The 16,277-nt window shown below is 42.9% G+C and overlaps 2 long non-coding RNA genes across 3 annotated transcripts in view; one reads left to right on the plus strand and one right to left on the minus strand.

The window, feature by feature from the left end:
* Positions 1 to 15,410, minus strand: part of LOC135981607 (uncharacterized) — a 24,889-nt gene extending 9,479 nt beyond the window's left edge. The window contains exons 1-3 of one of the 2 annotated variants that reach the window (XR_010598706.1): positions 15,153 to 15,410; positions 7,283 to 7,401; positions 5,559 to 5,700 (exon numbers count right to left, since the gene is read on the minus strand). This is a non-coding gene — a long non-coding RNA (uncharacterized LOC135981607). The remainder of the gene's footprint in view (positions 1 to 5,558; positions 5,701 to 7,282; positions 7,402 to 15,152) is intronic. The other variant, XR_010598707.1, reaches the window with a different exon arrangement.
* Positions 1 to 16,277, plus strand: part of LOC135981608 (uncharacterized) — a 278,320-nt gene that overhangs the window by 249,871 nt on the left and 12,172 nt on the right. The window lies entirely within an intron of this gene.

Below are 16,277 nucleotides of genomic sequence, written 5' to 3' on the forward strand. Positions count from 1 at the left end.
TAAACATTTGCTAAACATGCCCCTTCGTGCTTCGGCCATTCCAGAGGACATGCTCCCATGCTGATGACTTGCATTAAAAAAATAATGCATTAATTAAATTTGTGATTGAACTCCTTGGGGGAGAACTGTATGTCTCCGGCTCTGTTTTACCCACATTCTGCCATATATTTCATGTTATAGTAGTCTTGGATGATGCCCCAGCATATGTTGTTTGTTTTAAGAACATGTTCGCTGCAGATTTGACAAAACACAAAGAAGGTACCAATGTGAAATTTCTAAAGATAGCTACAGCACTCGACCCAAGGTTTAAGAATCTGAAGTGCCTTCCAAAATCTGAGAGGACAAGCTATGGAGCATGCTTTCAGAAGTCTTAAAAGAGCAACACTCCAATGCAGAAACTACTGAACCCGAACCACCAAAAAAGAAAATGAACCTTCTGCTGGTGGCATCTTATTCAGATGAGGAAAGTGAACATGGGTCGGCCCGCACTGCTTTGGATCATTATCGAGCAAACCTGTCATCAGCATGGACACTTGTCTTCTCGATTGGTGGTTGAAGCATGAAGGGACATGAATCTTTAGCGCATCTGGCAAGTAAATACCTTGTGACCCTGTGCCATGCAAATGCCTGTTTTTAATTTTAGGTGACATTGTAAACAAGAAGCGGGCAGCCTTATCTCCTGAAAATATAAATAAACTTGTTTGTCTGTGTGATTGGCTGAACAAGAAGTAAGACTGAGTGGACTTGTAGGCTCTGAAGTTTTACATTGTTTTATTTTGGAATGCAGTTACTTTTTTGTATATAATTCTACATTTGTAAGTTCAACTTTCATGATAAAGAGATTGCACTACAGTACTTGTACTAGTTAAACTGAAAAATACTATTTTGTTTTTTTACAGTGCAAATATTTGTAATCAGAAAAATATAAAGTGAGCACTGTACACTTTGTATTCTGCATTGTAATTGAAATCAATATATTTAAAATTTAGAAAACATCCAAAAATATTTAAATAAATGGCATCCTTTTATTAATAGTGCAATTAATTGCACAATCAATCAAGATTATTTTTTTTAATTGCTTGACCGTCCCAATTATTTTGGTAATTTATTTCAAAATACCTGTCAACAAGTATGTCTGTAACAATACAGACAACAAAAAAGATTCAGGAAATGTTTTTTGACAAGTAGATTCTTTACTAGGCATAGTAATACAGAACTTTGAGTATAAATTAATTTAAACTACTATATAGAAGTACACCTTTACTCACAGAGTTGTGTTTACTTCATAAGGAATCCCACTGAAGTGAGTAGGACTACTGTGAAGGAAGGCACTACTCTGTATGATGTGGAGCAGAGGTAGATGGGAGAGTTGGAAAACAGAGTCTGACCCATTTGTATCTGAACCTAAAGTTAACACCGTACACTGATACAAATGCCTACAGACTGCGTGTGAGTTAAAGAAGTATTAGCAGGAATGTTGTAAGCAAGACAAGAAATATTTTTTCCTCTCTACTCAGACCTGATAAGGTCAGTGACAAGCACCCTCCCATGCATTTTTCATACATTCTGAAGGAGTAAGAAGGGCACAAGGCCTTTATCCATCTCCCTTCCTTGCAGGTCATTAATTGATGACCTCATGGGCTAAAGCGATCAGATATTGCATTATTTGGAAATCAACAAATTTCAAAGCAAAAGTTGTTTCAAGGGGTATTCCACCCTTCACTCTCTCTTGAGCTTCTTAAAAGAGCCTTTGTTGGTGGGAGGTAGGGTGACCAGATGTCCCGATTTTATAGGGACAGTCCCGATTTTGGGGTCTTTTTCTTATATAGGCTCCTATTACCCCCCACCCCCGTCCCGATTTTTCACATTTGCTGTCTGGTCACCCTAGTGGGAGGGGAATGCAGATGAATGAATGTCAGCTAACTGAAAGATGAGAAGGGGGAAGGAGTGAGCATCACCATCATAGCTGCCACCCCTCTATCTCCTGGGACCCCAGGATCTAGCGTGACATCATTGTGCCTTTTTCTTCCTAATCCTGAGAAATGTCCTGACCAGACTGCACCAAGAAAGAGGGACCCAGTTGACCTCACCACCTCCATCGGCTCCAGCTGAATCCCAAACACCACGTAAGATGTAAGACTGTTTCTCTCTTTCACACCACACATCGCATCCCCCACACACTCTTTTTGTGTCTGTTTCCTTCCCCATCTTATTTCTTCCCTGGCCAGCCAGGACTGTATGTTTTGCAACACTGCTGTAAGCCTGAGAGCAGAAAGGCAGCTAAAAGTAAAGCCCTAAACAGCCTGATACTAAGAACATAAGAACAGCCATACTGGGTCAGACCAAAGGTCCATCTAGCCCAGTATCCTGTCTTCCAACAGTGGCCAATGCCAGGTGCCCCAGAGGGAATGAACAGAACAGGTAATCATCAAGTGAGCCATCCCCTACCGCCCATTCCCAGCTTTCTAGTAAACAGAGGCTAGGGACACCATCCCTGCCCATCCTGGCTAATAGCCATTGATGGACCTATCCTCCATGAATTTATCTTGTTCTTTTTTGAACCCTGTTATAGTCTTGGCCTTCACAACATCCTCTGGCAAAGAGTTCCACAGGTTGACTCTGCGCTGTGTGAAGTAATACTTCCTTTTGTTTGTTTTAAACCTGCTGCCTATTAATTTCATTTGGTGACCCCTAGTTCTTGTGTTCTGAGAAGGAGCAAACACTTTATTTACTTTCTCCACACCAGTCATGATTTTATTGACCTCTATCATATCCCCCCTGCTAAGCTGTTTCATCACTTTAGAAGTCCATGCTACTTTAACAATAAGATAACCCTTTCTGGCCATGCATCACACCCCCAATGCCAGACTGGTGTGGAAGAGAGAAATTAAAGCTCCTGGATGCACCTTAAGGATCTTCCAACATTGATATGAGCTGTGTTTACATTGAATTCTTTGTAAGGAAAAATTATTGATGCGTGCTTTGGCCCAAGTTAGAAACTTAGTCCATACTTTTTGGAAATACTTCAGTAACTCCAGGGTTTGGCCTATGTGTTGACTTGACATAGCCATTAATGTTCTTTAGAGAGCACTTACTTTGGCATTCAGCCAGGAAGGCTGTGAGGTGTTGTACCTCAGTTTCCCTTTGTGCACAGCAGTTCAAGCTTGTAATGGTTTTTCTGCTGTGGAAAGTTTTAGAGTTGTGTATAGGCATTAGCTGTGAAACCTTAACATTATTAGGCTTTTTAACAAAAAGTGTGTGCTTATTGAACCAAACAGTATAATCATAAGGATTTCTATTATGTGCCACTCTTAACATGTTCAAGGGTTTTTCCAAAAGACCATGCACATTGTACATTTTTTTTTACAGTTTTTGGTATCAGCAACAAGTTAGTTACAATTATTAGCAACAACATCAATTTTATCACATGTATACCTTTAGTCATTTTTGTCATACCAAGCCTCTTGTTTAGACAAATCATTCTTTAAGTTAGCTTGTTCAATATCCCTTTTTACCTTTGCAGCTTTTTCTTGCCCTCAGGGTCTTCCTCAACATACGCTTCTAGATTAACCACTTTCTTGGGGTTTTGGTATTTTAGAGATGAGGGGGGCAAGTTTGTAAGGGCATTTTGCTTTTTAAGAGTTAGCCTGCCTTTCTTTTTTCCCTTGTCAGCTAGGCAGTTTGCATGGACATCATGCCTTAAGAGACAACCATTTTCTATTATGTTTGAACTACCAATTTCTGCATCTACAAGGCATTAGATGCATTATAGCTTACTAAGAAAAATCACATGACAAATCCAAAGTTGTCTGTGGGTCTATTCATAAGGCTGCTCTGCTGTGTAAACCCAGGAATCCAGCCTTTTTCTTGAAACTGAGACACAGACTGTTTACTTCCAATATTAACTAACAAAGGCTTCTTTAAGTTATTCACACTAGATTTTTCCAAAGCAAATTTACTGGATTCATTTTTATTTGAAAGACTTTGGCCATTAGGCACCAACACACTTCCCTCAGAAGAGAGACTGTTTACTATTAACAATGGCCCATTAAGAGTCAATTAAGAAGCAATTCCTTTTCATAGACTTTAAAGACTTCACCAAGAAATTCCTTTCCTTCTGCAATATCATGCACTGCAACAGATTCTCTCTCAGCTTTATTTATGTCCAGAACCGACTTTGGCACAACAGACAAATCACCAAACTCCTTCTGAATTCACTTACATTCAGAATCACCTCTGTCCCACCAGGAGGATTTTTTACACATCCCACTTTCAGGCAAGCTGCTGGATTTCATAGTCAAAAGATTAGAAGCGTTCTTTTCCTTGATACAAGTTTCCACACTGTCAGTGGGTAACAGAGTCAAACCATCTTCATGCTTTCCTTGTGCCCCGACTATGATATCAACCTGATCAGACAAGGTTGTCATATCTTTACCCAGCAACACACTAGCAACAGGCAAAATAGAAGCATCAGAATTGCTTAGTTTATGACATCAACTGGATGCAACCTGATTACAATGTCATTACCCCTAGTAGACACAAACTTAGGAACATTTACGTCCTGGGCTTCAGTTAAATCTAGATTTAGCTCTGAGGCAACTGATACATTTTTAACCAACATAGGCTGACAGGCTTCTTCTGTCTGCTTTACAGACAAAGAGCTGGAGAAACATTCCTCTTAACAGACAAACAGCTTGGGATATCATTTCCCTTGTCCCAGCACTTATGGCTGTTCACAGACAAATGCTTTGAGAGTGGGACAGCTTCCTTAACAGGCAAGCTGCCAATCCCAACAGACAAATTTCTGCTTTCCACAGACTGGCTCATACCGAGCTCCTTTAAGCATATCACTTTTACAAACTTTACTCACCAAGAATGTACCCCTTTCATCCTCAGTTAGGGTTTTAACCTGATCATCAACTTTAATCTGCTCTAGAGAAACATTTTCCTGAGCCTTATCTAATGCCAGATTCACTTCTGAGATATTAGACAGACACTCAGAAATTTCTTCCACATATGCACCGCTTTTTTGCACAAAAACAGCTATCTTCTTCAGACAAACATTTGGAGAAACCTTCCATAGGCAAATCATTGCCCCTAATAGACACAGGTACAGGATTGCTTCTTTCCTGTGACTGGTTAACTTGACTGAATAAAGCTTTAGTATTATCCCCAATCAAAAGATCCTTAGGCAATAACTTTCTTACACCAGCTATAACTTCATATTTAGTACCATTCCATTCAAGGTGGATTATGGCCAAAGGCACACTTACAGTAAACTCAGAGGATTACAATATTCAGACTCTTATCTGGTAAATAATCATCCTCTTTGACAAGATCTGCTTTAACAAGAGTGATGTTAGAAGCTGTAATTTGCCCTAAACAGCTTTTACCATTGATTCTTACATTCTCTGCACAAGTTATAGGGTTATCTTTACCTGATCTCACAGTAAAAGTATTTACATAAAAGGTGACAGTGTTGGGTCTATTTGGTTACCCTTTTACTGATCATAGCAAAATTGGTTATACAGATAATTGCTTATAGTCATTCAACTTACCAACATTGTTATAAACTGGATAGATTCTATCTCCATCTTTGCTGTTGGGAGGAGCTGGCTTTCCAGTATGATACAGTTCCTGTTCCTTTAGTCTCTTGAGTTGGAGCTTAAGTCTGTCCACTTTTGCCTTAGCTTCCAGTTCCTGCAATCGAAGATATGCCATTCTTTGTTCATGTTCAAACTGCTGTTGCTTTCTTACTGCAAGAGTTTTCACTGGGTCTGCTTCCTGATTACTGGCCATTAATATATTTCAGTTCTTGCTCTGGGGCCTTTTTCTTAAAAGACAACCCCCTCTGAACACAATTCTTCCAGGTCTTTTCTGTCAATATCTTCATAGGATCATTGGTCACTCACTGTAACTGATTTTTAACCCCTAAACTCTCCAATATAAAAATTAATTTTTGACAAGCATGCGGTTCTGATCCAAAAACCTATTTAACCTGTGGTAATGTGTATCCAAACCAGACTACGTCACTGTGACTGGGATCCCAGTGGGGGGCCAGCTGAGGTCACTTAATTAGGGTGAATTGCAAAGAATGGGGCAGACAATCCCCATGCTGGTGGATTTTTCAATACTTACATTTACCAAGCCAGCACAAAACAGCTTCTTATTACTTCACTGATTGCCCAGAAAACAACACAGTTCCCTTAAAGTAACCCAGCCTCAGGCCTCCATCCAGGTACCCAAGTCAAATATAAAAGAAAAGGTTCTACCAATCCCAAAGGATTGGACACATTGCCTCCCAGATTAATTAATATCCCAGATCTTAGCCAAATACACGCTACAACCAATTATTATTAACCAAACTAAAGAGAAAGAGTATGGTTAAAAGATCAATCTATATACAGACATGAATTCAATTCTTGAGGTTCAGATACTTAGCAGAGATGGTGAGCTTTGTAGTTCCTTTAGAATTTCGTCCATAGGTCAGGGGTTAGCAACCTTCGGCCTGTGGCCCGCCAGCAGATTACCCCAATGGGCCACAGGTTGCCATGCTGAAGGTTGCCGATCCCTGCCATAAGTTATAGCCCTATGTCACCTTCAGGGAGTACCAGCATAACTGGGATTTCAATCTTGTAACTCAAACTTCCCCTGATGAATCTTAAGCTGATCTGAGATGAGAAGGATTGGGACCCAAGGATCTTTTAATACAATTTTAGGCCTTCTTTGACAAGTTGGAGTCCCTCTGGGAACAATAGGCCCTCATTTCCTAAGCATCATTGTTAATTATTCACACAGCTTAACATAAGGCAATGGCCTGTTTCTTCACCATCCACAGATGATTTGCTATACATTTCAAGGAGAGATGAATACAGGGACATCCTATGTTTATAGTTCATTTAAATGTTAAGAAGTTCTTTTGATCTCTGAATTAACAGAAAACAGCATACACAGGGACTGTTTACACTGTTAACTACTACTCTATATATGTAAAGACAAACACAAACGTTATCACCCTACATATCTTTAAGGATTGAATTAGAGTCATTTATTTTGCAGGACGCTTAATCCTTGCTGGCCATGCAGCACACCAGTGAAGTATGATTTTTGTGGGGTTTCTTTGCTCGGTCAAAGTCTTCAAAACTGGCAACATTTATATGCAGGGGACTCTTCTGTTCGGTTTTTCTGCTCACTCAAAAGCACAATCTAAATTTACTTATAAGCACTTTTTGGGAGGGTGCAATTCATATATAAACTGTCCTACTTTGCTAGCTATACACACCTTTAGATCTTGTAGTCACAAAAATGCAGTCCCAGCGATGATGCAGACATCAGCAAGCAATCTTGAAATTTTCCTGTTGACTTATAAGGTTAAAAGTAGGATGGGGAGCCTGAGTTTCTCTGTAACACAGCATAGTAACACTGAAACACACTGTGGTTAATGATACATTTACAGGTAATATTTATGAACAGAAACTTCACTGAGATTCTTTTGATGTCACAGGGTGTGACTTTATGCCAGCTGCCTTGCTGCTGAATCAGAAAATTCTCTGCTTCATGTAACATTATTGTAACTGGCTCTAAGAACTTTTTTCTGGATGGAAACATCAGACAGAAACCAGTTATAACAATGTAGCTTGGTATCAATGCACTGATGTGCAAGAAAAGGGCTCTCTGGGGGCTTCTTGTTAAAACATTTATTTTTAATATTTCTGAAAACCAAATGATTTTGCCTTTTTGAATGAACCAAATTGCATCAAACAGCTGGTATTTTCCAAATTTCAGAGAGAAAGAATACCTCCCACCTCTGGCTTCCCTACACTGTCTTTACCCCCCACCCCGCCCTGGTCCTTCAAATTGGGCCCCCTCTTTCACTGTGCTACAGTTTCACTATATCTTTCTAGGACAGAGTGTAAACAATTCCAGCACACATTAAATAATGTGTTCTTACCAAATGGCCTCCTTCTCTGTTAATGGTTATTAGAAAGCACTGCTGTTTTATATGAGAAATAAATTAACAGCTTAGAGGCTGATACAGCAGCAGAGTACAGGGCAGGTGCAGGCCTTCTTGAGAGGTGGATTCTTGCCCTGTGCCACACTGACAATGTTGTGTTCAGTACAGCTACTCCAGCGGTGGCTGGGTATTCTTCATGTATAGCCTTCAAATATAGAACTTACTCCCCTTTTTCTCTCTCTCCTCTTCCCCCCCCCCCCCCCCCCCCACTTCCCTGCATTCTTAGTTAAAAATCACCCACATCTGTTTATACTTCTGTACAGACCCAGGGCCGGTTTCAGGCACCAGCCTACCAAGTGTGTGCTTGGGGCGGCACCTGGAGGGGGGCAGCGCTCAGGCCCGAGAGCGGGGCCACGACTGGGCTCGCCGCCCTCCCCCGGTGCTGCTGCCGGCCGAGGAGAGCTGGGCCGCGGCCAGGCTCGGCGCCCTCCCCTGCTGTGCTCCCTGCCGGGGGACGGCAAAATGCTTTTTTGCCTGGGACGGCAAAAATGCCAGAGCCGACCCTGTACAGGCCCATATCTTCATAGAAACATACAACGATGAAACACACTGATTTATTTCCCATTTTCTACATCTGACAAACAGCCAAAGGAGCTTTGTGTCTTTTTGGACTATTTAGGAGGAGCACTCTGATTCTGCAGAGTCAGAAAGCTTATCAGTTCTTGTGACATATTAAAATGGCTTCCCTCTTCCTCCCATAGAAATGTGAATGTTCAAGGTACCACACAGCAGGTTCAAGACCATTCTTTGTTAAAAAAAAGTGTCTTGGTGTTCACTCCATTATCTTTATTTTCCCAGCACCTTGCTGGCCAAGCTATTTTCTCCGACATACCAGGTGTCACTGCCCGGCTCCAAATGTGCTGCCACGCCCACTCCCAGTAAAAGAGGTGTATTTTTTATGACAAAGGTTAAACCAACATTCTGAACAGTCAAGTCAATACCTGGCCCCTGGGCTTCAGGGCCACCCCTCCCAGGGGTCTCTGACACTCCAGCTCCTGGTAGCTTCTTAGCCTCAGCCAGCTCTGTTCCTCTCCCCTTAGAGCAGGAGCAGCAGGATTGCTACCCTGAGTCCCCCTTTGCTTCAGGAACTCAACACAGGGGTTAGCTCCACTCCAGTGTAGTCTGTTGTCCAGGGCTCAACTTGTCTCAGTACTTTCCCCTCAACTGCTTACTAGAAGTCCTTTATAGACCAGGTACCCCAGCCCTCTTTAATTAGCTGGATGGGGCTCACCTGCTCCAGTCAAGGGGTGCTGGGCTCCATCTATTTAGAGACCAGATGCCCTGTGACACTAGGAATCTAGTGATTGGAGCTCTGAGTGGCTCATTTTCTTTTGGTTCAGCACAATGGGCTCTGCAAGCTCTTCCCAATTCAACACCACTTACCTCTGTATGCTAATTATTGTCAGGTTCTATCTCTTATTGTTGAGACCCACACTTATTTTCCCTTTTCTACATCTGCCAATTATTTTAAGGAGCTTTACTTCCATCTTGGACTATTTAGGAGGAACGAGTTAGGGTGCCAGAATCTGGCCCGGAGGGCTCAATTTTTCAAACACTTGTGCATTTGAGTAACTATATTCATGTGAATAACATTTTTAAGAGCAGGAAAGAACTGGCCCTGAATTTTGAGTTACCCTCGCACAGAAATCTGGAAGTAGAAACCCTCAGATTGAAAACAACCAAAGATATACTTAATCTTTAGAAAAAGGACAATAAAAATCACGTTTTGACAGAGACTAAGCATGGAAAACTTCAGCCCAATATCTGAATGCTTCAGAAAGGTGTTTGTAGGAAAACAGAGGATTAGTGTTAGCTTGTTAGTTTTAATTATGTCAGACTGTGAGGCCACATAAGACCAGTCAGCTTAACTTCAGTAACCTGAAAGAAAATGGAGCAAATAATAAAGCAATCAATTTGCAAACACCTAGAAGATAATAAGTAACAGTCTGCATGGATATGTCAAGAACAAATCATTTCAAACCAACCCAATAGCTTTCTTTCACAGGGTAACAAGCCTAGTGGATGGGGGAGGGGGGGGGGGATGGGGGAAGAGAAGTGGTAGACGTGGTATATCTTGACTTTATTAAGGCTTTTGATAATGTCTCACATGATCTTCTCATAAGCAAACTAGGGAAATACAACCTAGATGGAGCTACTATGAGGTGGGTACATAACTGATTGGAAAACCGTTCCCAGAAAGTAGTTATCAGTGGTTGGCATATCGAGTGGGGTCCCTCAGGGATCAGTTTTCGGTCCAGTTCTGTTCAATATCTTCATCAATGATTTAGATCAGTGGTTCTCAAAGCTGGTCTGCAGCTTGTTCAGGGAAAGCCCCTGGCGGGCCAGGCCGGTTTGTTTACCTGCTGTGTCCGCAGGTTCAGCCGATCACAGCTCCCACTAGCCACAGTTCGCCACTCCAGGCCAATGGGGGTTGCGGAAAGCGGCGTGGGCCGAGGGATGTGCTGGCCTCCATTTCCCACAGCCCTCATTGGCCTGGAGTGGCAAATCACGGCCAGTGGGAGCTGCGATCGGCCAAACCTGCGGACGCAGCAGGTAAACAAACTGGCACGGCCCACTAGGGGGCTTACCCTGAACAAGCGGTGGACTGGCTTTGGGAGCCACTGGGCTAGAGAACAGGGATTTAGAAAGGAATAGTTTTGGTTAATTTTTAGCACCTGTTCAGAGACTGACCTCCAGTGTCTGACTTGGAGTATCACAGATATGACCTTTCCAGATACTTTTGGCTGAGTCTGAGTGCTAAAAGGTTAAGGGAGCTTTCAAATGCACGGGTAACAGCTAGTTAAGAAACCAGGAGCGTTTGCTGTTTATTTGCATTGCAGTAGTGCCCAGACAACACATCCTGACTGGCGCAGGTTCTATCAAACACAGTTCTTTTAATCCCATTAAAAATGTTTGTGAGGTTAAGTCAGTACATTTTTTATTTAATCAGCACAACTAGTTATTCAAAGTATTGCACAAGTCATTTTCTAGAATTCTTATGAGATATCAAATGTCTCAACATTAGTCTCCTTAATTTAGGATGATGAGAGTTTGTTAGACTCTCAACTCCAAAACTGTATATTTTAAAGTTAGAATGGAAAATGTTGAGGTCTAAGTTCTTTTTAGCCTGGCAAAATGTTGATTCTTGACTTCATTTTTGTTATTGTTGTTTCCCTGGTAGTCCCAGAATTGGGGGAACAAATTCCTTTCAAACACAAACTGTTATTGTATGGGCAGCCTGCTTTTCAGTTTAGATTTCTTTGCCAAAATTTTTGACGGGGTAAACATCTGCCTGAGGCTGGGATGGCCCATCAATTATTCCCTTAATAGTAATTCTTGGAAACAGTAATGTGTCTTTCACTCATCCAGACTCAGTTATGTGCCCTTACTCCAAGAGATTTAGACTAAAACATTACTGACACCTCACTGTGACTCAGGGCCACGCAGAGGATTCAGAGGGCCTGGGGCAAAGCGGGGGAGCTGCGGCGCTTGTACTCACCCGGCGGTGGTCCAGATCTTCGGCAGCATTTCGGCGGCAGGGGGCCCTTCAGTCGCTCCACGTACTTGGCAGCACTGAAGGACCCGCCACTGAAAAATGCCAAAGACCCGGATTGCCGCCGGGCCAGGACTCACGGGGACCCTGAGGGGCCCAGGGCAAATTGCCCGACTTGCTCCCCGCCCCTCTGGGCAGCCGTGCTGTGACTGTCAGTCAGATATAGAGCTGGAATAACTTGGACTTATTGAGGCAAAGAAATATATGAACAGTATATCTATTCTTCTGGGCTTGCTGCACTGGAATTTTTTTAAAGATATGGGCTTGAATTGAATCTTATATGCAAATACCCTGGAGATTTGGGCAAGATCTGAGCTAATTCTGCCTGCAAGCTCTTTGATTCATCAAATAAAGGAATAAGTCTCTTTTGTTGCTAGATATTCTGCCACTTCTTAGGACTTGTGTCGGTGACATAGTGTATTTGATCAGGCTTGTTATCTTATACTGTGTGTGATGTTTGATTTTGTCAGCTCATGTGTGTCTGTTGTTGGTTGCACGGTAGAGAGGGGGAGAGAGACAGTGAGAACCCTAGAAAGATAACCTAAATTAAATTAATTCATTCAGGAAATACACCACTTTCTCAGTGGGTTTACTTTTCCCCTTAGAGTGTAGAATGACTGACAGTCATGTACAGCACTCACCTATTTAGTGTTAAAGACTCTTCTATGAGCTCTTTCATAAGAGAGGCTGCATGGAACAGTGGATTAAGATGGATTGGGAGTTCCTCCCACTTCTTCGCTGGGTGACCTAAAACAAATCTCAGGTAACCTCTCTCCTCATCTGCTAATCTACTTCACAGGCTCGCTGTGAGAATTAGTTAACCCCTGTACAGTGTGCAGCCCTATAGGAGTGCTAATCGCTCACTGTGGTTGTTGTTGTGGCAGGATACAATGAAAATGTGTTGGTTCAAAAAGTGTCACTTTGTATAGTATTCCCCGGCTGAATGCTTAACTCCTCCCAGCAGAACAGAGCATCACTGCAATGCGGGACTCTTTAAAATGATCATCATTTAAGGTAGTCTGCATTTGCTTCCTAAAACGAGCACCAAAAGATTCCCAAACTTGGAACAGACGTGTCTAGAGTACAAGTGGAGATGCTGTCTGTTAGTCTGCTCCCTGTGTCAAGAAAAGCAGCTTTCTGTTTAATAAATTGCTAAGAGAGTCAACAACCTCAGTTGAAATAGACACAGCCACTAGCAGTGCAAAGTGTTCCCCTTCAAACCTCTTTAAACAGTATGCCAGAACTTTTACTGTTGTGCTAATGCCTTGAGGCCCTGGTCAAGATTAGGGCAAAAAAATTTCATTCATACATCTAGGAACAGACAGCCTCAGGCAAAAAGAGCTTACATCTTGTAATAATGACTGCAGCACAAATACCATAAGTAATACCAAGGTTTCTTTGTTTTACAGATTTTGTAGTTCAACTAATGATGGGTGGAGAGCAGATGTAAAATAGACAGACCAGAAAGTTTCCAAAGAAAATTGAGATAGCTGCTTTTATTTGTAGATGAGATCAGAACTGCTGTATATCCAGATCTGGTGCAGTCAGTTCCTGTTGTTGTTCCTAGTTACTGACAAAATACAATTAATGTGCTAAGAAAAGAAACAAAGAAAATACTGTGCTATATATCCAGTTGCTGTTCATAATGAAACTACCAATTTGTTGATGCCCTCAGTGTTAATTAATTGTTGCTTTATTAAGGGAAGGAGAGTCTTCCAAAGAAAAGAATCATGTTGGGTTTTTTGTGGTGGATAAAGAAGAAAGAATGATCAGCCTGAAGCACTACAGGAGGTATGTAAGAAGTTGTTACAATAACCACTCCACTGGCACCTGCTGCCTCTGTGCCCTCTTCATTAACATCCATGTAGGACTTATGAGTGACCTTTGACACCATCAGGCCCCCTTCTGTAGATATTGTGACGGGTTGGATCACAGAACCCCCCTTGGGAGCTGCCACCTGATGTGCCAAGACTACCCCTGCTTCTGTTTTCCCTGCCAGCTCAGGACTCCAGCACCCTGTCTTGCTGAGCCAGACACTCCCGTCTGCCCCAACACAGACCCAGGGTCTGAATCACTTGTCCCAAAGCTGCAGGTTTACCTGAAAACAGCTCACAGTAGTGTGCTTGTCTTTAGCACTCAGATGCCAACTCCCAATGGGGTCTAAACCCAGATAAATCCGTTTTACCCTGTATAAAGCTTATGCAGGGCAAACTCATAAATTGTTCGCCCTCTATAACACCGATAGAGAGTTATGCACAGTTGTTTGCTTCTTCAGGTATTAATACATACTCTGAGTAAATTACTAAATAAAAAGTGATTTTATTAATTACAGACAGTAGGATTTAAGTGGTTCAAAGTAGTAACAGACAGAACAAAGTAATTCACCAAGCAAAATAAAATGCGCAAATCTATGTCTAATCAAACTAAATACAGATAATTTCCTCACCAGTTCCAGAGCACTCCCTTTTACAGGCTAATCTCCTTTTAGCCTGGGTCCAGCAATCACTCACACCCCCTGTAGTTACTGTCCTTTGTTTCAGTCTCCTTCAAGTATCCTGGGGGGGGTAGGGGGGTGGAGAGGCTCCTTCTTTAGCCAGCTGAAGACAAAATGGAGGGGTCTCCCACAGGTTTAAATAGACTCTTGTGGGTGGAGACCCCCCTCCTCCCTCCTATGCGAAGTCCAGCTCCAAGATGGAGTTCTGGAGTCACCTGGGCAAGTCACATGCCCCTGCGTGACTCAGTCTTTACAGGCCGACGCCATTGTCCACATGGTATCTTGTATGTCTCCAGGAAGACTTCTCATGTGGATTGGAGCATTCCAAGATGCATTGTTCCCTAAGTGTCTCCTGATCAGGTACTTAACCTGGCAAATTCCTTCCTAAAGAAGCTGACCAAATGCCTCACAAAGCTTACTTAGAAACCAAGCAAGCATACAGCCCATATTCTTAACCTCAAGTAGAAAATGATATACATGTACAAATAGGATGAATAGATATAGTAGACCATAACCTTTACAGAGATATGTTACCTGGCACAGGCAGCACAAAACATATTCCAGTTATGTCATACATACATTTATAAGCACCCCCTCCCCATAAAGCCTTATGGGGTACACTACACTGTCACAGATATACCAGAGTGATCAGCTGCATGTGTAAAGAGATCAGTCATAGCCAAAGCTGTTAAATTGATTTGAAACTACAGTAACTCCTTGCTTAACATTGTAGTTATGTTACTGAAAAATGCAACTTTAAGCAAAACCATGTTAAGCAAATCCAATGTCCCAATAAGGTTTAATGTAACTAGAGAGGGGTTAGGTTCCAGGGGAAAAATTTTTAGCAGACAAAAGACATATATATATATATATATATATATATATATAGTGACAAGATGGCTGATGTTAGTATGGTGGGTCCTGTGCTTTTCTTGGCAGGGGGCTAAGATGCCACCCCTTGCCCCTACTCTTGGGGCACCAAGGGCCCCTGCTAGTGGCCCAGAAAGGTGGTAAAGGAGAGAAGCAGGGAGGGGTCTGGGTTTGCTCCTTACTCAGAGCCCCAGCCCCTCTCAACCCCTGCAGGTTCTTACCCTCTTCCCGCTTGGGTGGGGTACTTTTGGTCCTTAGACACGGGGGGAGGGAGTCTCCCTTACTCCAGTTCTTTGATCTTTCAAGTCTCACAGCACACCTCCAAGCACCAGTCCTCTCTTCTTCCCCTTGACTGCCTGAAGCAGGGGGGTTTTATTAGGTTCCTGACAGGGCCTTAATTGACTGCAGGTGCTCCAATTAACCTATAGCCACCATCCCTAGTCTACAGGGAACCACGCCTTAATTAGCCTTGGACTTATATATTTCCCCTCTAACACTGCTCCCTGGTTCTTCTCTCTCTCTCTCTCTCTCTCTCTCTCTCTCTCTCTCTCTCTCTCTCTCTCTCTCTCTCTCTCTCTCTCTCTCTCTCTCACACACACACACACACACACACACACACACACACACACACACACACACACACACACACACACACACACACACACACACACACACACACACACACACGTTTTTAAAAACAGTTTAATACTGTACACAGCAATGATGATTGTGAAGCTTGGTTGAGGTGGTGAAGTCAAAGGGTGGGATATTTCCCAGGGAATGCCTTAGTGCTGAATGATGAACTAACACTCGTCTGAGCCCTCAAGGGTTAACACATTGTTGTTAATGTAGCCTCACACTCTACAAGGCAGCACAAATGGAGGGAGGGGAGACAGCATGGCAGACAGAAACAGACACACACACCCTGTGTGTGAGAGAGAGATGTGCATTGCCCCTTTAAGTATGCTGACCCCACTCTAGGTACATTGCCTTTTTAAGTAGATCAGCAAGTTGAGACAGCAGCTAGCAAGCTCCTTCCATCTATGGAGATGGGGTAAGCGGAGGGCAGGAGCTGGGGGGGAGGGGGACACCCTGACATTAGCCCCGCTTCTCCCCGTCCCTTGCACAGCTAGCAGAAGGCTCCTGAGAGCAGCTCCAAGGCAGAGGGCAGGAGCAGCACATGGCAGTGGGGGGAGGAACAGTTGAACTGCCCGGCAATTGATAGTCTGCTGGGCGGCTGCTGCACAGGGAACTTAGGGGAGCTGATAGGGGGGCTGCCGGTCCACCCTGGTTCCAAGCCCCCACCAGCTAGCTGCAACGGGCTGCTCTTCCTGCAAGCAGTGGAC

The sequence above is a fragment of the Chrysemys picta genome, chromosome 2 (genome assembly GCF_011386835.1).
Source record: "Chrysemys picta bellii isolate R12L10 chromosome 2, ASM1138683v2, whole genome shotgun sequence".
Lineage (NCBI taxonomy): Eukaryota > Metazoa > Chordata > Testudines > Emydidae > Chrysemys > Chrysemys picta.